This window comes from Pipistrellus kuhlii, unplaced genomic scaffold (genome assembly GCF_014108245.1).
Source record: "Pipistrellus kuhlii isolate mPipKuh1 unplaced genomic scaffold, mPipKuh1.p scaffold_m20_p_2, whole genome shotgun sequence".
NCBI classification, from domain to species: Eukaryota; Metazoa; Chordata; class Mammalia; order Chiroptera; family Vespertilionidae; genus Pipistrellus; species Pipistrellus kuhlii.
In genome coordinates, this window is record NW_023425515.1 from 172,574,206 (window position 1) to 172,594,342 (window position 20,137).

The 20,137-nt window shown below is 54.6% G+C and overlaps 1 long non-coding RNA gene across 1 annotated transcript; it reads left to right on the top strand.

The window, feature by feature from the left end:
• The first annotated feature begins 82 nt into the window (after positions 1 to 82).
• Positions 83 to 19,763, top strand: LOC123652734. Its single transcript, XR_006742214.1, has 3 exons — positions 83 to 363; positions 408 to 676; positions 19,716 to 19,763. It is a non-coding gene; the product is annotated as an uncharacterized LOC123652734 (long non-coding RNA).
• The last annotated feature ends 374 nt before the right edge of the window (positions 19,764 to 20,137 follow it).

Genomic DNA, 20,137 nt, shown 5'->3' on the forward strand with positions numbered 1-20,137 from the left:
TCATCGATGTTTCTGACTCTATCCCTCTCCCTCTCTGTAAAAACTCAATGGAATATATTTTTTAAAAAAAAGAAAAAAAAGAACAATCCTGTTGATATTTTTACTGAAATCATATTACATTTAGAAACTAATTTAGGGAGAATCATCATAGTGGGAGTCCTAATGGCTTTGGGTTGAGATAGCAAATGTGAGTTCTTTTCTCTGTTTCCCTCAGTTGGGAAAACAGGCTCTGAGTTCAGGACGCATTCCCTGTCAGTGAGACAGTCCATTGGGATGAAATGAATGTAGGTTTCTTTCTTTCCTGTCTCTGCTCCATCCCCATTTAGACATCAACCTCAAGTCTGTTCTCTCAGGAAAGTAGGGGTTTTTCTTTTTCTTTTTCTTTTTTTCTTCTTTTTTTAGAGGAGGGATTTTTCAAAGTCAGCGGGATCCTAGCTCAGAGGAGGACTTCTCTCTGCCCAAGGAGAGTCCAGGCTTTATAGTGATTGTATTCATTTGATTTTAATCTGGATGGTAGGGGCCAGGGACCGTCTGTGACTTGTTTAAGCATTAGGTGTTAGTAATTCCTTCTTCCCATGGGGCAGCAGGCTCAGGGATGCGGGTGCGTTGATAATCGGCTCAGGGAAGGCTTGCTGAATTGCGAGTGACCCAGACCTGGGTTCAAGTCCCAGCTCAGGTGACCTTGAGTGAGTCACTTGCCCTCCAGGTTTCGATTTCTTCATCTGTATAATGGAGATGATGATACATGTCCTCACAGGATTGTACGTTTTAAGTGAGAGGAGGTATGTGAGGGCTTTTGGTTAAATGCATGAACATTTAAGGGGTTGAAATTCACTTGAGATTTGTTGGTCACCTACCAAGGGCATGGCTCTGTGTGGAACGGGTGTGCCTGAGAGACGGTGTTTTCCGAGGGCGCACAGCTTGTCAGTGACTTGCCAGAATCGGCACCGGGTTCTGGTGAGAGGGGTCTTTCCCTGGCACCACTGTTTCCGCTTTGCCGAGAGGCAGAGGCATCCCTGACACCTCCTCAGCGGGGTCTGCAGCCCTGCACAGGACAGGGTTCCTCCAAACAGCAAGGTGAGTGCAGGGCTTCCCGTCCGGCGTGCCAGCGGCACAGGGCAGCCAAGGCGCTGGGCAGCTGCAGCCTTGCCAGTTACCCTCCCTCCTGGTCCCCTGGCCAGGAGGGTTGGAGTGATCCTGGGCTGCGTGCCAGAGTCTTACACTTTTGCTCTTTATGCCAGGGGCTGGGAGGAGAGAGCCAGTGCGGGGGAGGGAGAGGAGGCTGCCACTTCCAGGCACTCTCCCTCCTCCCGTCATTCCTGGAAGGCTCCTTCTTGGTTTCTACATCATGCAAAGGAAAGTCATCTTTTCTGAGCCCCAGAGATTCTGACCCAGGATGTGTGGGGAGGGTCTAGGTGTGTCAGACTTCTCTTCAAGTAGACCTCATTTTCTTTAAGAAATAACCTTAATCCCGAGAAAAAGAAGCAGCTCGGAGAGAGAGAGAGCTGGCAGAGTAGCCATAGAATTGCCCTTCTCTGGGGAAGAAATGGCCTTAGTAACTTCCTCATTGCCTGCTTCTTCCCTGTTGCTTCTCAACACCCAGCTCATCCCCAAACAGGCACATCGGCTCTGTCCACACCCCTCACCTCCATGCGTTCGGAGTCAGGTAGGAACAACCTATGTACATGGTGCCTTGCAGCCGGCCACATTGCATTTATTTACTCCTTCAGAGGCCTCCCGCGTGCCCAGCACAGAACCGACGACCAGTGATACAAAGTCAAGTGAGAAGCACACAGCCGAGTGGGCCAGACCGATCCGTAAGCCCATGGAGTACAGGGAATGCAGGGGATGGAGAGGGACAGAGTCTTTCTGTGGGTTTTTGTGAGAGACAAGAAAGGGAAAAGTAAGAGAAGGCCCCCAGCAACTTGATTTCGGTGAGGATCTGTCCCAGAGGAAAGGGGTGGGTGAGGGCACCTGGGGGCTGGGAGCCACCCTCGGCGCTCCGGCTCCGCTCTTCCCGGTTCAGACGTGCGCGGTAGTACTCACTTTGCACCGAGAGCCCAGACTAATAAATCCTCCACTCAATTGCAGTCCCCACGGTGCGTTTATAGGCAGCAGCTGACTTTTATCAGCTAGTTTGTTCTTTCATATAAGGGTTTTATGAGGGTCTCCTGAGCTGGCTCGTAACGTGATGAAACGTCTGCAAAACTCAACCATAAATCCCCGGCACCTGCCAAGCAGAGGATGCTGTTTTCCAGGCACATTTCGTCCAGCTGGCGGCTCTGTCCCCTTGCCCAGTTTGCATTTTTGCACTTGTCTCTTTAAACTTGGATTTGTTTTTCAACTCTCTTGCAGCCTCTTTAAAGGCAACTGAGAAATGAGGGGCGGGAAAAAGGAACTAGAAAGTTATGTCTGTGCTAAAAATTACCCCTGGCTTATGTCGCCCTGAAAGCTGGTTTGGATCCTTCCTGTGCAAGGAAGGCGTAAGGCTTCCCAGCCACACGAATGGGGGGGGGGGGGCACGTGGGGGCACGTGGGGGTGGCTGAAGGACAGTGCCAGCTCAGCTCGTTCTTAATTCTTTGGTTCCTTTCTGGGGCATCACCTTTAGTTCTTGCCAAAGGGCCCTCTCCTAGGTTGTCTGGTCTGTAAATGAAAGAAACCGCTCCAGAGGCCTTTTTCCCACATGCTCTCCAAGCAGGAAACCTTTCCCCAGCATTCTGAGCTCCCCAAGCTGGAGATGAAATTTAAATGCCCTTCCTCCTCCAAACAAGGGAAGACCTGGACGCTCTGGGGATGCTGGCTGGCCTGAGGTGTGCTGGTGACTTGGGAAAGCTGCAGACCCCTCAGTGAAGCGTGTGATCCGTTTAGGAAATGTTCGTTTGTTCACCTGTGTGTCCACAGGTTCTCTCTTGTGGTCAGGAGACCTCTGTGGCTGCCCTTCGCGTGGCCTCATCCTTTGCTCACCTTCCCTGGACCCCACTTCAGGGCGGCTTCATGGGCATGCGACCTTCGCTCACAAGGGTCCCCAGCTTGACCTAATGCTCTGCTGTCACCCTCTTGAAACTCTTCGTAGTTTTTTTTAACAAGAGGCTGGGTTTTCATTTGCATAGGGCCCTGCAAACTATGTCTCTGGTCCTACTGCAAGTACAATAGCTTCTTCTACTGCAAGCTGTAGACAGATCCTCTTTCTTCCCAAGTCCAAGTTTAAGCCTCCATAAAGCCGGTTACTTTGTTGTTTTAAAATGTCTTTATTGATTTTGGACAAAGAGGAAGGGAGAGGGGGAGAATTCGAGAGAGAAACATCGATCAGCTGCCTCCTGCATACCCCTACTGTGGATGGAGCCGGAAACCCAGGCATGTGCCTGGCTGGGAATCCAATCGGCAACCTTTTGGTACATGGGACGATGCTCAACCCACTGAGCAACACCAGCCAGGACTTACTTGTTTTTTAATGAGGAAACTGGCCTTGCTTTACTCCCAAAGGCTCCTGTTACCAGTCTACTGGTTACAACCAACCTCTACCAATCTCTATCACGTGACAGTATCTAACTGCCCTTCCAATACCAACTCCTAAGTGTCCTCACCAGCTCCTCGCCCTTTAGCACCTTTCAGAAGAGATTTCTAGGTAATGCATTCCACCAGGAGGAAGCGCCTGCTCCTGTGGAGGGGCTGGGGTCTAGGGGCTGAGCCGGTGATGGAAGGAAACAGGACAGGAGTGGACCCCACCCCAATGACAAAGAGCCTCAGACCAGACTAAGCAAAGCATCCCTCCCTCCCCCAGCCCCGCCTGGCCCGGGCTCCCGGATCCACCGGGCATTGCCACACCAGCGGAAATGGTGGTTGCTGTCCCAGCCAAACCCTGGGCCAGCGGCGACAGCCCCCACTGGGCCCCGCAACCACATCAAGGGCACAGCTCCACCCTCCTATTTGCACCCCCTCCAACCTCAGGCTTCCCTGCCTCTCTCTTTCCCAGAGAACCCAGCTTATAACCTCTGCTTGGGGCCGGGGTCAACCACGGGTCTCCGTGGCTGCCTCTGAGTGGTGGGGAAGGTTCTGGACAGGGAGTCAGGACACCTACCACTCACCCCTGTGGGATCTAAGTAGGTGGCTTGACCTCTCTGGGCCCAGGTCTTCATTGAATAAGCAAACACAAAGTAGGCTGACAGACAACAGTGCCAGCTTCGTGAGGCCACTGCCAGTTAAAGTGGGTTAAAATATGTGAAAGAACTTTAAGCCTCGTCATACAAATTTAAGTAAATTTCCTCTGAGAAGCAGCAGGATGTAATGGAAAGAATAATTTGGGAGCCACTAAGAATAATGCTATAATTACTATTTATTGAGCGGTTTCTCTTGCCTCATGCCTATGTCTAGTGCTTAAAAAAAAAAAAAAAAAGATTTTTTTAATTGATTTTGTTTTGAGAGAGGGGAAGTGAGAGAAACATTGATGTGAGAGTGTGTGGGAACCCTAGTCAGAGTACGCCAGATGTTCAAGGCCAATTAGCCACACGCATGTGCAAAGGCAATGACACAACTGATTGCCCTGTGCAGGCATACCTGTCCATAAGCCACATATTGATATCACTGTTGAGCAAGAAGCCTCGTGTCTAAGTTGGTATAGAGATGGTGTGTGGCTGCTCTGTAGGGCTCCTTTGAAGAATGGTTTTGATTAAGAGCTCCTATGGTAGCGATAGCTACTCAGTCTGCAATAAAGTCTCTCCTATATGTCAACGACTCCTCATGTCTTCTTCCAGTGCCCAGCGTCCAAGGAGGTCAAGTGCCTGGTCAAGGGGCTTGCACCTGACAGTGAAACATCAATTGGCTGTTTTCTGCATGCCCCCTACCGAGGATGGAGCCACCCAACCATTTGGTGCATGAGATGATGCCCAACCCACGGAGCTACACTGGCCAGGGCCGTGCCGTGCTTTTCTATCCATTACAACCACCCTGGGAGGCAGGTACTATTGCCCGAGTTTTACAGCTCATGACACTGATTCAGGAAGATCATGTAGCTGGTCTGAGATTTTAAATTGTTGACGAACTCTATCTAGCTCCAATCTACTGCACAGCCATCTGAGACAGGGCAGGCTGGGCGTCCTCAGTCAAGTCACCTAACCCCTCTGGGCCCCGTTTCCTCCTCTGTGCAGTGAAGACCGTCATCTCCTGGTGACAGCCTATGGGGTGAAGGAGCCCCCATGTGTAGATCCTGGGCAAAGTGCCGGTGTGTTTTCTCCCACTGGCAGCCCTGGCCTCCAGAGTGTGTTTGGGTTGGTGGGGACTGACTTCATGGGGGAGCCGTAGTTCCCTGAAGTGGGCAGAGGTTCTGGTGACCACGCAGTGAGGAAAGCATGGCTCAGGTAGGCGCTAAGGTGTGCCATTTCCTGCAACCCTTGGCTACATTCAGAGGCAAGGCCAGGGATGGGAGCCTCCTGCTTGCCCGGGGCAGTCTGGGGCAGTCATTTCTTTTTCTTTCTTTTTAAATATATTTTGTTGATTTTTTACAGAGAGGAAGAGAGAGGGATAGAGAGTTAGAAACATCGATGAGAGAGAATCATTGATCAGCTGCCTCCTGCACACCCCCCACTGAGGATGTGCCTGCAACCAAGGTACATGCCCCTGACCGGAATCGAACCTGGGACCTTTCAGTCCTCAGGCTGATGCTCTATCCACTGAGCCAAACTGGTTTTGGCAAACCTGTCTCATTTCTATCTCCACTGAAATCACCATCATTCTTAGCTAAGCCCCAAAATTCCTGGGCGGAAGAGCACCATGCAGCAAGCCGTGCAGACATGTGAGTGGCCAGCATCACCTGTGCAGGCTGCAGGCCCATGGCGTCCATCCAAGGCCCGACGTGAGAGGGAGGAGGGCACCTCTCACCCGCCAAGGACTGCAGCCTGATAGTTTCCCCACCGCTGTCCCTGGGCTGCGGCCAGCCCATTTACACCCTCGAAACTCCGCCCAGGGAGGAGTGAACAGTCTTCACCAGCGAGGATTTAGGAGTTTAAACCAGTGGTGCTTCTTGGCTGCAGTTGGCGTCTCTCGGGGAGCTTTATAAAGCGCGGGTGCCCATGTCCACCCCGAGTCTGATTTAATTGGCTGGGATGCAGGAATTTTAAAAGCACATTCTCTCCCCAGTGACTTTACTATGCAGTAAAGGCTGAGGAAAACGCTTTGAAACAACTCATTTGTTGAAGAGTCTTTTCTCGAGCGTCTACTGTGTATCATCTGGGCTTCGAGGTGGACGGAGCACCTGGATCTCAACACATGGGGCTCCATCCTAGTGGGGAGAGAGACAGTATCGGCAGAGGATGACTTGGGGAGGGGGTGAGAGGGGCCGAGAAGGCTTGAGGGGTAACATTCGTGCTGAGACTTAAATGAAGTAAAAGAAACAGGTATCCGTCGGCACAGCAGTTCTCAAAGGGTGGTCTGGTGTAGTCTGGGGACACCAGACCTCTCCAGGGACCTGCACGGCGAAAGATTTGCATGCACGGGGAGTTTTGAGGTGTCCTGTGAGGTGTGATGACATCACCACGCTGATAGCTAATGGGCATGTGCTTATGTATCTAGTGTTTTAACATTCTCGGGTTTACTTTCTATTTTGGCAAATGTGGATAGATATAAGCCACATGAACGTGTGTTCTTTGGGGTCTTCGATTTATTTTTTTATTTTTTATTATTTTTATATATATTTTATTGATTTTTTTAAACATTTTATTTTTTTATTATTATTTTTTAATATATTTTATTGATTTTACACAGAGAGGAATTGAGAGGGACAGAGAGTTAGAAACGTCGATGAGAGAGAAACATCGACAAGCTGCCTCTTGCACACCCCCTACTGGGGATGTGCCCACAACCAAGGTACATGCCCTTGACAGGAATCGAACCTGGGACCTTTCAGTCCGCAGGCCGACGCTCTATCCACTGAGCCAAACCGGTCCCGGCTTATTGATTTTTTTTACAGAGAGTAAGAGAGAGGGATAGTTAGAAACATTGGTGAGAGAGGATCATTGATCAGCCGCCTCTTGCACACTCCCTATTGGGTACATGCCCTTGACTAGAATTGAACCTGGGACCTTTCAGTCCACAGGCCGATGCTCTATTCACTGAGCCAAACTGGTTTTGGCGGGGGTCCTCGATTTTTAAGAGTGAAATGGAGTCATGGGACCAAAGAGTTGGACATTGCTGATTGGTGGAAGAGCCTTCCCAAGGGGGAGGGGGAGCCAGCTTGGTGTGTTCAGAAAGCAGAAAGCAAGGGGTCTAGAGTGAAAGGGCCATGCATGGGTTGCAGGCTCATTCCCCAGTGTGGGACATGCAGGAGGCCCCAGATCAATGGGGGGAAATATCTTCGAGTAAGGATTAGCAACAACAATAAAAAAGAGGGAAAGGAAGAAGATAGCTTGAAGGAAGTGCAGAGGGGCTTTTAGATGGAGGTGTCGGGAACCTTTTGTGTTGGCTGAGGGGATGGTTGGTGGCACCAGTGAGCAGCTGGCTTAGGCCAGGAGAGGGGTGGTCGGTGAGAAAGAAGAAGAAGGACAGATTTATTTGTAAAAGGGGATGATGCCTGTGTCTCTTAATTATTCTAAGAATGAAAGGCTCCTTCTATTCCATCTGTGTACTAGCAGTGTGCCCTTGGGTGAGGTACATAAATTCTCTGAGATTCCCTGAATCCCGCCCAATGGACAGCCACCCTGAGGACTCCTCTCCCCCTTCCCATGGCTACCTTCCTCTCTCTATCCTCCTTGACTCCTCCTTCTTTTCTGCCTCAGTCCACTCCCCTCCACCCCGCTCCAGTTTATCAGTCCTCAAGATGGTGACACTGGCCACACCTCTCACAAATCTGTCCTTCCTCTTCTTTCTCACTGTCGGGACTAGCGCTGGCCTCTGCCCTGGCTCTCTCCCTCCCGCCCCTTCTATTCCAAGAGGATTGATCAGAAACGTAAATCTAACCATGCTGTCCTCTTACTCCTGAAGACTTTCAAAGATTCCCAGGGTGTCTAGGTAGAGACCCCAACTTTTCACCTTCTCCGCTTGTCCTTCCATGGCTCAGTTGAAAAATCACCTCCTCTTGGAAGTCGGCCTTGACCACTCAGGTTGTCACCTCCCGTATCTGAGTCCCCCCAGTGCCATGGGCTGCAGCAGGACAGCCCATCCCACTTTGTGGTAACCGGCTGTTAATACGTCCACCCCCCCACCCCACCCCCCAGACTGAGTTCCTCCAGGCCAGGGGCCGGGTCTGATCTTCTGTTGTGGCCCAGCAAGGAACCGAGTTTGGAGCCTTGTGGATGCTTAATTGAATGAATGAGTCCATCCATGTCCTCATGCATCTTGCGTTGTCAGTGTGGGAACCACTGCTACGGCTGTCTTTATTAGAAAAAGTGTATCCGGTTTTATACAATCCAAAAATGGATGGTGGGACAAAGACCCAAGGAGGGGGGCTTTGCAGCGCACATGGAGGAGGACTCCAGCCCTCGGGGTGTCACGGAGGACTGCTGGCACCTTGCAGCCAGGGGCCCCGGCAGAAGCCTTCCATGAGGCCATGAGCTAGCAGGACCTCGGGACATCCAGGGCCCAGGAGGCACAGATGGCCAGGAGGCCCAAGAGAGGTAGCCGTCACTGCTGGGGTCAGGCTGGCCCAAATCTGCCCTGCCCCGAGGCAGGGGGCTGCGTGAAATGAATCCTGCTCCAAGAGGCCCTGGCTCCTTGCGCCTGCGTGACAGCCCGGACAGTTAAAAGGGCTGTGCGCAGTCACATCTGCAGGTAATTTCTGCAGCCATCTGCATTGGAATGGATCTCATTCAATTAATTAGAACAACACCCTCTGTCCCAGCACCAGCTCAGGCGGGAGGGGCTGGGCCCCCTGGAGAGCACATTGCCCGGGCTGTGATGGAACCAGGGTCCCCTCCATCTCCTCCTCGTGGGCTCTAATTGCATTAGGAGTAACCATGAGGTCAGCAGGCATGCTCAGTGACGGGCAGCCAGGCCTCCAGCCACCTGGGTGCGTGCGCAAGGAGCAACCCGGCCGTGCTGCCTGACATTTGCAATCGTTTAATGGGAATAAGTTCCATCTTTGAGCTCTGTTCAGCCTTTCATAAGGCAGCCAAACTGTCCACCCCGGACAGGACATAAATTCTGCTGGCAAGTCCCCAGGCCAGCTCCCCGCCTGGAGCTGCTTCTTTCCCAGAGCTCGCCAGGGGCGGCTGTTTGCACCCCAATTTGGGAAAGGTCCTAGGGAGCGTTTCTATTGGGAGCCAAGTTCCTGAGGAGCAGCGTCCAGGCCAGGCAAGGTCCTTAGCAGCCTGAGCTTCGGTTTCCCCGTTTGTAAAAGGGGATGATGCCTGCGTCTCTTAATTATGGTAAGAATGAAAGGCTCCCTCTGTTCCATCTGTGTACTAGCTGTGTGTCCTTGGGTAAGATACGTAACTTTTCTGTGCTTCATTTTCCTCCTCTGTAAAATGAGACCGTGGTCAGGTCCATCTCCTAAGTCAGTTGTGAGGACTGAGTGAGGCAACACGTGTACAGTGATTAGAGCCGGGCCTGCAACATGGTAAACTCAGTGCATGTCAGCCGCCATGGCTCTGGTTTCTTCAGAGGACACAGTGATGGGAGAAAGACCTGGTCAGTACATTGTTTGGGATCCTTTGGCGGTTAATTCTCTCCTTGGCGAGGTTCTGAGCTGAGAGGTGGAAGTTTTGAAGAAGGGCCAGTGGGTAGGTAGGCTGCGTTCCCAACTGACCAAATGTCTTGTTCATCTAACAGATGGTTATTGAGGTCCTACTGTGTGCCACGCATTGGACTAAAATGTAGAGTTGATAGGGACGTCTACCCAGCTTGCAGTCATTGGTACGATCTGATGATTGTAACTTTCTCTTCCCTGGGCTGTCCATCTTCTGAAAATCACCAGTGAAAGAAAAAGGCTGATCCACTGGGTGTGTCTCAACGGGACACAGGTCCTGGGTGACATCTTTCTAGGATCTTCTGTTTACTGTCTTCCTTCCTTTTCTAGTCTTACCAGGGCCAGTCTCTTCTTCCACGAAGTCCTTTCCCATTTCCTCCAGCCTGGGTCAGGAGTCCCGTCCTTGCCTCCTGATTGTCTACTGCTAACAATGCGTATCTCAACGTTTTTTGGTTCCCTGTCCCTGACGCAGAATGGGCAGGCACCATGTCACTTGTTCTCTGCTCTTCTCCGGAACCTGGTAGATGCCTGGCAGGGAGTAAGTAGATGCTCAAGCAATACTTGTCAAATAGAGGAATGAAGCGTGGACTTGGGACCAGTGGCCAGGTGTAGGACTGGGGCCCCTGAGAGTAACCTAAGCTCCTCAGGCCTCCACGCCAGCCCCGCTGCCAGGGACTGTCCCCAGGGCCAATGACTTCACTGTGTTCCTCTCACTCCCGTTTTAAAGCCCATGTTGGTGGGGAAGTTCTCCCCGATGTCTGCCTAAACCTCCAGGAATAACCAGCTTGTGTCCCAGAGCCAGGCAGCATGGAGGCAGATGGATGGGTGGCCACCCTGCATGCCTGTCCTCGCTTCTCCAAGGAAAAGGCCACACGAGGGACCAGAACAGGAAAGTGAGTGGGGTTGGGGAAGGGGGTGTGTGTGGGGGGCAGGTTGGAAATGGAACTGGCAAATGTCAAGCACATGTTCCCAAGGAAACAGAATGCAGTTGTGTGAGCGGGGCTTGGGAAGTGGGCCTGCATCGGACCAGAATCTAAGAGCTTTCCTGGTGGAAGGGCAGAGGCACGGAGGAGGGCTGAGCTCTCGAGCCATGGGCAGCCAGGCCTCCCCCGTGTGGTGGGTGCCAGCCGGTGCCCAGTGTGGAGCATCAGGAATCCTGGAGTGCGTGCCAGGTGGAGGCGGAGGAAGTGGAGTCGGGTGGGACTGTCCAGAACCTCAGCCTTCCTGGGCTGGGCCGGGGTTGGAAGGAGAAGCTCAGCCTGGCCTGGACGGAGGGCCCTGAACCTGGGTCAGGGCTACTCCCCACCAGGCACGGAGGGCCTCTGGCTGGGGCACCCGGCAGGAAGGGAGGGCTCGGTCTACAGTCGGGGTCAGGCCCAAAGGCAGGGCCCCAGACGGGCTGCAGATGAGCCGCTGCTGTCCTCTCTGCCCTCCCCACCGGGGTTCCCTGTCGCCTCTGCTCAACCTGGAGAGGGAAAACAGCAACTTCCTAAGAACCCGGGGACCTCTGTCAGGCACCCTCCTTCCCACCCCTCAGTCCCTGTTTCTGACCTCTGGTTTCCTGCAGTCACGTGGTTTCCTGCCCCAGAGGGTGGCGGGACCAGGGACCAGCCACCTCCAGGAGGCAGGGCACTTCCGTCAAGTTGCAGCTGTGTGTGACCCTGGGCAAGTCCCTTTGCTCTGAGCCCTGAGAGGCTTCACGGGCACAGAGTGGGAGAGGGCAAGGCGTTTTTAAATGCTCTTTGTTTTTACACGAGTGGGCACGTTAGTGTTTTGGGGAAGAAATCTGAAGTGGAAGGTCCATGTACAAACAAAAACGGAGCTGCTCTGGGTTGGAGTCGGGGAGGTCTGGGGTCCCACCGGCGCAGCCTTGAGCACCTCCCCCAAATCCAAGGCTGAAGGCCATGGGACCACATGACCTCTAAGGGACTTGTTGCCCTCAAGTTCCAGTTAGGACTGGGAGGTCCCAGTGCAGGGCTCTGGGCTGGAGAGATGTCAACAACCTCAATCAAGTTCAATGATAGAGAACAGGGAGGCTGGGCCCCGTGGGCCTTCTCATGGTTTCTCAGATAGAACCAGCTTCCTGGGATGGTCTTGCTCCAGGGGAATGAGTGATAGGAACCCCTGCCCGCCTGAAGCTGCCCGTGGAGGGAGACAGGTACCCGAGCCTTCCATGAGAGGCTGCTGGGGACACCGCCTGGAGGCAGGAGGCGATTTGATGCCCTCCTGGGGCCTGCACCTTGGGTGGGGACGGCCGGAAGCGGGTGTGAGGAAAGCCGAAAGCACGCACATGGCCAGGGAAGTGACCGAGCCCACAGGCCCGGCCCGGCCCTCTCCAGGAGAGCACCGGGCCAGACCCTGCCGCCAGCCTCTGCTCCGGAAACCCCCTCATTCCACCGTGTCTGCCTAATCCCTGTTCACAGCAGGCTGACCTCCCGCCTCCGTGGCCTCACACTGAGCCCGCCCCCATCCTCACAGGCTGCCTTTGAAAAATAAATAAATACTTTCTCCATTATCCCATTAGCAGCTTCACAGGTTTTTCTGCTATTAGTTCCCAGCTCCAGTGAAAGTGGAAACACGTGTCCTGAAGGACCTCCACTTGCCCACCAGACACTCCGGGGGCCAGTGCTGAACTCCGGGGGGAGAAGGGGGCTGTGCCTGTCCACCTGCCGCTGCCCACCAGGGAGACGTGATTCAAACCAGCTCAGCTCCCTCCAAGCCCTGCCATCCCCAGCAGACACCAGAGCCTGACAAGGGAGCTGGGTGATGCAGCTTCTGCACACTGCTCCTTACGTGCTGTGTGTCCTCAGGCAAAGCTCTGTACCTCTCTGGGCCTCAGGTATAGTGAAAATGGAAATTATAATTGATATCTTGGAGGAGAGGAGGGTCAAAGTAATCTTAGAGAGCTAGGAAGCATCTTATGGGACACAAGCGCGTTGTCACGGGGAGTGGGTCCTTGGGAAAGATTTACTTTTCTGGGCTTTGCTCCTGAGACTGAGAAAAGGAAACAGCCAGGCCTCTCACCACGCCAACCTGCCCAGAAGGGGCGCCTTGGGAAGCTCAGACTCAGGCCCTGCCTTACCCTGGTGCCCATCTCACTCTGCTTCTGATGACCACAGCTCTCTGAGAAGTCCAGGGAGGCCAGGCCGTCAGCTCCTCGAGGAGGGCAGGGAGCTGCCCAGTGCAGGCCCCGGCCCAGACAGGATCCGCTGGGAGCTGGGCATGTGCTCTCTTCCCATCCCATCTCCTGGACCCCTCTGCCTGCTGCTGCCCAGAGCCCAAGGGCAGGGCCCGGGAAAGGTCAGGCCAGCTCTTCGGCCCAGGTGTGCGGGGGTGTGGGCTGTATCTGGCTGCTGCTGGGCACCGGCAGCTCTGCTCATCAGGGCAGAGCCTGAGGGCAGCTGGCATCAGTAGGCAGTGCCTGTGAGGTCACTGTCCTCCCTTCCTGCTTCTGGTGACATTCCTGCTTCTGATGATGTGGGACTGAGCCCCAGCTCAGGACAGCTCTGCAATCCTCTGCCCTTTGACTCCCAGCCTTGGGCTCCCAGCCCCTCCTGCCACCCCAGCCCTGCTTCTCTTCTTGTCTGTGCGCTTCTCGGACGGAGGGTGTCTGTCTCGTTACCCCTGGATGAGCAGTTACCTGGGCCGGGGAGTGTGCCTGTCAATGCCAGTTTGAATGGTGACCTTGATTGGCAGCACAACATCACACAGTGACCCAACTTCTCTGTATCTCCGAGTTCCCCATCTTTAAAGTGAGGCAGCACATTGCCCTGCCCTGAGGGTCCAGTCACTAGTCATAGACTCTAGTGGCTGATGCGTTAACTTCGCAGGCCCTCTGAAAAGAAGCCGTTATTATTCCTCTCCATCTGTCCTGGAAACCAGCCCCAGGCCTGGTACGGCCTAGCAGATGCGTGGGCGAATGCATGCCCAGCCCCAGGCCGGGGCCCTGACCAGGTGGGAGATGCTGTCTGCTCGGCCGGAGTGTGGCTCCTCCACGTGGGAAATCAGTGCAGACACCTGGGAGCAGCGGGGGACCGTGCTGGGCAGCCTCAGTGCCCACAGCACATGCCTGGTGGGGAGCTGGATGTGCCGGCGTGCACCCCGGACTTGGCTTCCATGTTCTGATGAGTCGGCCTCGTCTTACCCACCGTGCTATGCTTGCTGCAGCTCTGCTCCCGGGGCTCCCCCCAAAGTCTCCTGAGGAGACTTCCACCTGGACCTGCCAAGTGCCTCTCTGAGCCCCCCTTGGAGGGGGAGGGGAGGCTGGGCAGCAGCTGCTCCCTCTGTCTTGGCCAATGCAAGTCCTCCCGGGAGCAAAGGGGAGGAGGCCTGGGCTTCTCCCTCCGGGGATCCTGAGCTCTCTCTCTGGGTAGGGACCCGGGCGTTTGGGGAGGGTCTCAGGCCAGCGGAGTACCTGGGCATCAAGGTCCTTGCAGACCCGGATGGGGGTGGGCAGGCCCAGCTCCTCTTGCTGCGCACATGGGTTGGGGGGGGGCTGGCCTGGACATCGGTGGCGGCAGGGGGCTGACCTGTGAGCCCAGAGGCAACAATTCTTGAGCGCCACTCCCTGGGAGCGGCTCTCCTGGGAAAATGGCCGGGCTGGGTCAAGGGGAGGGAGGGAGGCTGGTGTGGACCATATTCAGGGGCGGATTAGCCGGGGAAAACTGCTCCCACCAGCGGGGAGGGGAGAGATAAAGCCGGTGAGCTGCCGAAAGGGGGCCCGGCACAGAGACGTTCCCTCCCCTGACCCCAGGCCCGGCTGTGGTGGGGGCGGGGGTGCCCCCTTTCCCAGGGTCCTGGCCGGGGGCTGCGGAGCCCAGCACTTTCTCAGGCCCTTTATTAAATTTCTCAGGAGCTCGATGGGGAGGTTAGCCCTCCCCCTCTTCCCCGGGCTCCCCTCCTTTTGTGTCCCTTCCCAGGAGGGTCCGAAAGGAGCTTTTCTCATTATTGTGGTTATTAAAAAATAAATGAGCCAGAGCCAGAGACACACACGCAGAGACAGAGACTGAGGGGCTGAGAGACAGGCAAGCAGAGAGAGACAAAGGAAGATGGAGGCAGAGGAGCTGGCCCAGTGGCTCAGGGACCGAGGGGAATAGACGGACGGGAGCAGGCTGGGCGCCACTGGGCCGTCCACCATCACACCTGCTGCCGAGGAGCATGTAGCCTGGGGGCCGGCTCCTCCCGCCGCTGGAGCCTCCGTTTCCTCACCTGCAAAATGGGAGCAGGAGTTCTTCGTCAGGGACCTCACCACGAAGCACAGAGAAGTGTCTGTCCGGTGCTGAGGTCGCGCTGGAAGTTAGAAGAACACAGCATGTGTGTGACAGGGAGGGCAGGACCATGGCAGCCCAGCTCAGTCCCAGGGCAGGGGTGGGGCTGTGAGGGTCCGAGCACTTTGGCTGGGGAATGACTGTGTCTGGGCTCCAACCCCTCTTCCTGGTCCCTCCCCCCTTCCCCCCCGCTCACTCCTGTGAGCCGATTCTTGGCTATGGAGTGGAAAACAAACATGTTTTTCATTTCCCCCCCCCCTTTTATCTTCCAGATTAAGGATTTGAATAATGGGCTTTGGAAGCAAACAAACCTGGCATGGAATTCCAGAAATTTACTATGAATTTTTTTTTTTTAAGGGCAAAGGGCTAACCATGTTTATCTCACAGGTTGCTTTTAAAAATAGCTTTCTTGAAGTGCAAGATTCACTTGTGCAACCACCCGTGTTAAGTGTACAATTCAGTGACCTTAGTGAGTGCAGAGCCGTGCGGCCATCCTCACAGAACAATTTTATTTTATTCATTTTTTATTTATTACAGAGAGGAGGGAGAGGAGGAGGGAGTTAGAAACATCAATGAGAGAGAAACATCAATCAGCTGCCTCCTGCACACCCCCTACTGGGGATGTGCCTGCAACCAAGGTACGTACCCTTGACCAGAATCGAACCTGGGACCCTTCAGTCCACAGGCCGATGCTCTATCCACTGAGCCAAACCAGTTAGGGCAAAACAGAACAATTTTGGAAACGTTTCATCTCCCCCCCAGGTACTCCTCATACCAGCCACTGTCCCTCCCCATCCTCACCCTAAACCCCAAGTAGTACTCACCTATTTCCTGTCTCTATGGATCTGCCCTTTTCTGGACATTTCCTGTGAGTGGAATAATGCAATGTGTGATCTTCAGTGTCTGACTTCTCTCTGTAGCATCACATTTTTTAAAAATATATTTTATTGATTTTTTTACAGAGAGGAAGGGAGAGGGACAGAGAGTTAGAAACATCGATCAGCTGCCTCCTGCACACTCCTCACCGGGAATGTGCCCACACAATGTACATGCCCTTGGCTGGAATCGAACCTGGGACCCTTCAATCTGCAGGCCGATGCTCTATCCACTGAGCCAAACCGGTTTCGGCTGTAGCATCACATTTTGAGACTGACCCTGCTGTGGCCTGTGGCGGTGCTTCGCCCCTTTTTATTGCTCAGTAGTGTTCCGCTGATGGGTGGGTCACATGTGGTCTCTGTTCACCAGTCAGTTAATAGACATTTGAGTGTCCACAGTGTATTTTAAGGGTTAAAAAAGATACTGTACATAAGATGATGAGATCAGTAAATGTCAGACAATTTTATTTATTTAAAAATATATATATGTTTTAAATACAACTTTTATTAATTTCAGAGAGGAAGGAAGAGGGAGAGATAAAAACATCCATGATGAGAGAGAATCATTGATTAGCTACCTCCTGCATGCTCCCCACTGGGGATCAAGCACTCAACCTGGGCATGTGCCTTTGACTGGAATCGAACCTGAGACCCTTCAGTCCACAGGCCAACGCTCTATCCACTGAGCCAAATTGGCTGGGGCTTAAAATATATTTTTATTGATTTCAGAGGGAGAGATAGAAATGTCAATGATGAGAAACATCAATGATCGGCTGCCTCCTGCACGCACCACACTGGGAATGGAGCCACAACCTGGGCATGGGTCCTGACTGGGAATCGAACCGTGACCTCCTGATTCATAGGTTGACACTCAACCACTGAGCTACGCCGGCCAGGCAACGTCAGGCAATTTTAAATAGAGGAAGAAGAGAAAGAAAAGTCTTTGCCGGCTTACCCAGGCCCAGTATTCACTTCTCACACCACCACTCTGGGGTGGGCAGGGTTTCTGCTTTATGGAGGAGGACATCGTGGCTGGAGAGGGGCCTGATTTGTCTGTGGTCACTCCCAGTAAGTGTGCAGCTGGGGCTGAGCCTGGGGAGCTGGCCACGGCCCTGCAGAGGGGCCAGGACCTGCCACTGCCTTCAGAGCTGGGATTCACACAGGCCTGGGGCCTCAGTCCCCAGCCAGCACCCACCTCCGCCCACAGGGCCTGCTGCTGCACTTAGCTACCCCCCTCCCCCCAACACACACACACACACACACACACACACACCCCTGGCATCTCCAGGTGAGTCACGCCTACTGGCAGGTGCTGCTTCACAGGTGTTGCATCAGTGACCCGCTAGGATTCTCAGGCAGCCCTTGGATGTTAGCGCCAAGGTTCAGAGAGGTTCAGAAACTCGCCAGAGGTCACACAGTGCGTGTGCGAGTGGTGGAGCCCAAATTCCAGTGTCTGCAGCTGTCTGATTCCGCGGGCCATCCTCCCCCTCTCCCTCTGCTCTCTGCCTTGCAGAGGCTGGAGCTCCACATCTGGAGCTCCACATCTGCCTCCCAAATGACCCACCCAGGAGGGAAGGCACAGGCACGGGCCCAGGGACACTGCGGCAAGGGAAGAGGGACTCGAGGGGGTAGGCGCAGGCCTGGCGGGCCTGGCTGGCCTCTTCCCTCCAGCGGCTCCTCGCTCAGAGGCCATCCCCAGGGTGGCAGGGTGCTGAGCCGCCCTCCTCCCTCCCGCTGCTCCTGGGAGACAATGTGCTTCGCATTAGGCTGGCACCGGGTCTTGCAAAACCACAGGTCTAATTGCAAAGGTTTGGGGGTGTGAGTAACCGCGCATCTCGTGTGAAGGGGAGAGCCGCCAGGCCTCTCCCTTCCTGGGGTGACCCCTCGCTGTGCCCTGTCCTCACCGAGTGCCAGCCCAGAGGGGCAGGGAGCAGGCTCCAGGGAGGAGCCCATCAGAGTTAGCGCAGGGGCTGGTGGGGCTGAGGCCTGGTCACACTGCCTTCCTCTGTGTCCTTCGGTCCCTCTGGGGATGGAAGAAGCAGCCAGCCCTCTGAAGGCAGGGCCGGGGCCCCTCAGCTCAGGCTCCCGGCACCAGGCTCCCTCGCTCAGCCTTTCCCCATGCCCAGCGGGAGGACTACGGGCAGCGGAGGAGCTGGGGTGGTGGCACCTGCCTGGCTGCAGCTGGGTTCACGGTGGAGAAGCTGTGTGATGAGCCTGTAACCGAGTCAGGCCCACGGGAGCCTCTGAGGATGCCGGTTTCCTGCCCACCAGCCGGGCTGTCTGGGTGACTGAGAGGAGCTGAGATGCCGCCTCCTCAAAAGTTCCAGGATCTGCCGAAACCGGTTTGGCTCAGTGGACAGAGCATTGGCCTACAGACTGAAAGGTCCCAGGTTTGATTCTGGTCAAGGGCATGTACTTTGGTTGTGGGCACATCCCCAGTAGCAAGAGGCAGCTGATCGATGATTCTCTCTCATCGATGTTTCTAACTCTCTATCCCTCGCTCTTCCTCTCTGTACAAAATCAATAAAGTATATTAAAAAAAAAAAAAAGTCCCAGGTTCCTCTGAGAGGCTGAGCCAGGCAGGTGGGGCTGCCCAGGACAGGGCAGGGTGTGAATGCCAAGCTCCCTGCCACTTTCCATTGTGCACAGACGCACCATCATAGCCGCATATGGGACCCTCACTCACGTGCACGCACTCACGCACTCACAGACGCCCTCTGCCCAGACACACAGATGTCTGTCCTTCCAGTCCCACACGCACCGCATGTACTAACACACATGGACAGACACCAGTGCAGGCACTTACACTGAAACCACTTCCGGGGCCACCCTTGGGCACGCACACGTCCGTAAGCTCACTCAGATGTGCACGCTGGGTCTGTGTAGACACACTCAGGCATGTATGTCCCCGTTCTCAGGGCAGGAACCCCAGGGTCCCCATGCCCAAGGGACCTTGCAAGCAGCGCCTAGCCCAGCCCCCTCCTGCAGGCCCTCCCCTGCGGCTGCAGGATCGCCCAGGCGAGGCCCGCTGTTGGCCCTGGCTCCAAGGTCAAGGAGATCCCAACACGTCTGACCAAAGGCAGATGGACCTTGTGGATCTGGTCCTGTGGGAACCAGCTGCCATCACACAAAACCTCAGGTGCTGGAGCTCCAGGCTGTCTCTGAAAGGGCCAGGCTGTCTCTGAAAGGGCAGGGGCTCTGGGGAGGGGTGGGCCGGGTAGGAGGACTCACAGCAGCCCTGACACTTTGTCCTGTGCACACCGAGAACATTCGTTTTACTTGTTTCCTTAAACAAAAGGAGGGGCAAGAGGCCCAGGCCTCTGTCCCTGTGATGCCCTCAGCAGACAGGGAGATGGTGAGCAGACAGGGTGAGGCCCACGTGGGACAGGTCAGGAAACCTGAGCAGGATGCCGGTCTGGCCTCTCGTCTGCGTCTGCGCAGAATGGAAGGGAGGAGTGGCGTCCTGGGCTTTGGGGGAAGGGAGAGGAAAGGGTCACGTGGGAGGCCCCACCCTGTCCACCGCCAGAAGGCCAGAATGAGCACCTTGAGAATGAGCTGGACCAAGACGTGCCTCTGTTGGGGCCTGAGGCCTGAGCTCCAGGTCACCGGGGCTGCATCAGGTCACGGTTCCTGGAGGGCAGCAGGTAGCTCTGTGTATTGTAACTAACCCTCTGCCTCCCTCACTAGCTGGCGATCTTATTTTATGTCATTCCTTCATCCACTCAATTACGTCACTAGATACATACCCTGGGGCCATTAATTACCTTCTCTAGGAGATGGGGAATAATAATACCTTCCTACAGGATGGCAAGATCCAACCTTATTCTATGCAAAGGTCACAGAGCACCACCCGGCACAGAGTAAGGTCCACGTAAACGTTAGCTTTAAAAAACATAGAGCCGAAACCGGTTTGGCTCAATGGATAGAGCATCGGCTTGGGGACTGAAGGGTCCCGGGTTCGATTCCGGTCAAGGGCATGTACCTTGGTTGCGGGCATATCCCCAGTAGGGGGTGTGCAAGAGGCAGCTGATCGATGATAGTCTCTTATCGATGTTTCTAGCTCTCTCTCCTCTCTCTCCCTTCCTCTCTTTTCAAAATCAATAAAATATATTTAAAAAAAAAATAGAGCCACATGCCGGACACTAACGGCACTGGGGACCCCGCAGTGAGTAAGGTGGACACAATGGAGCTCCAAGTCTTAGGGGCTGGGGGAGAGGATGGGGTGTCATCCTTGCTCAAGTAATCACAATACTGTGGGGGAGGTAGGATCTCCGGGGAAGGACCAGGCAGGGGTCCTCACGCGGGCAGGGGACTGGGAGGG